The sequence below is a fragment of the Phalaenopsis equestris genome, unplaced genomic scaffold (assembly GCF_001263595.1).
Source record: "Phalaenopsis equestris unplaced genomic scaffold, ASM126359v1 Scaffold235594, whole genome shotgun sequence".
NCBI classification, from domain to species: domain Eukaryota; kingdom Viridiplantae; phylum Streptophyta; class Magnoliopsida; order Asparagales; family Orchidaceae; genus Phalaenopsis; species Phalaenopsis equestris.
The window spans coordinates 24,305-25,823 of NW_018253456.1; positions in this window are offsets into that span (position 1 = coordinate 24,305).

Consider the following 1,519-nt stretch of genomic DNA (forward strand, 5'->3'; position numbering starts at 1 on the left):
TTGATCAAACAGCTCCCCATCATCGCTCTCGATAGAGTGATCCTGTGACCAAGATCTCCACCTAGACTCAACCAAATTAGTTCAGGTTTGATCCTATGGACTCGTCTAAGTGAGATGAACACATCCATACGATAATCATGCATATAAATTATGCCTAATTAAATGAAGAATCAATATGGGCTTGGGAGGAACACAAGTTTTATAACTTTGCTCTGAGAAGTGAAGCTTCGATTAGAGGGACTTGACACGTTCCTTATGACCCAAAGAGGTTAGGGATTGAGTATCTAGTCTTGGTGTGAGGCCTAGATATGATTTCAATCACGACCGGATTTGGGTGTTGGTCTAGAGCTATTGTAGAGGCTATTTTAGAGGGGTATTTTGTGGGGCTTTGGCTCCTTTCTCGGTTGTGAAGGTGTGGGCACAAGAAATTAGAGTTTGGTGGACTGTGGAAGTGTAATGAGCTCTGTCTTGAGTTTTCCATTAATTCACCTTCAATCTGGACCCATATCGGGACAAGAAGTTTTGCAATGGCGTCATCTTTGTTTACGACGTCATTATTCAGAATTGTTATGTTCCGAAAGAAAGAAGCCAAAGCCCCAGTGGGGAGATTATAATTTAATATCTTTAGCATAAATTAGAGAAAATTTATGCTAAATATATTAAATTACATAAGGCAAAAAGTAACCAAAATGTAATTCCATTAATTCATTAAAATTTTCTTCAAAGAGTACTTCAACATCTTCAGAAGAAGAAGTAGTAGTAGTAGTAGTAGAGTAAAACTTGATGGGTTTCAATTTTGGAGATGAAATTATACCTATGCCTTCAGTATGTACTTCCTTAACCCTTAAGCTCTCAACCATATTGGATTTGATAGGAGTTAAGGTCATGACATGTACATAGTTGTTGATTCCATCGTACATCGTCTGGTATGCATCCTTTTCTCCCTCTTCAACTTGAACTTTAAATTAAGGTATCTTGTCGTTAATAATTATCGCTTTTATTTGAAACTTTTCATCATCCGAGCTGGTTTCCAAGTCGACTTTAATGAATGGATTGCCTAGTTTGAACAACCCATTGATTCTTATTTGTCTACATCCCCATCCTTGATCTCGGATATGTAGACTAAAAGAATCATCCTCCTCATGTGGAGTTGGAGAAGTAATGGATTTTTAAATTGGAGTCAACTGAAGCCTCGCTCGTGTCTTCTTCTTCGCAGTGTCATCTTTGTCAACTGTAGCATCTCTGGAATAGTCAGTCTTCCTTGGAAGTGCATAATAGGCAACATCTTTATGTGTCCCTACGTCGTGAATTGAGAATGGTTGAAGATCTCCTGTAATACATTGTTTCCATCCATCTTTGTAGTACTTGATACACTGATGTAGGGACGACAGTACCATATTATACTCATGAATCCAAAGATGTTTGAGTAAAGCATTGGATGAAGTTTCTGAATCGATGATATGGAATTTTGCAGTGTTTACCAAATCTCAGGCTTTTAACATCAAAGTAATAGATCATT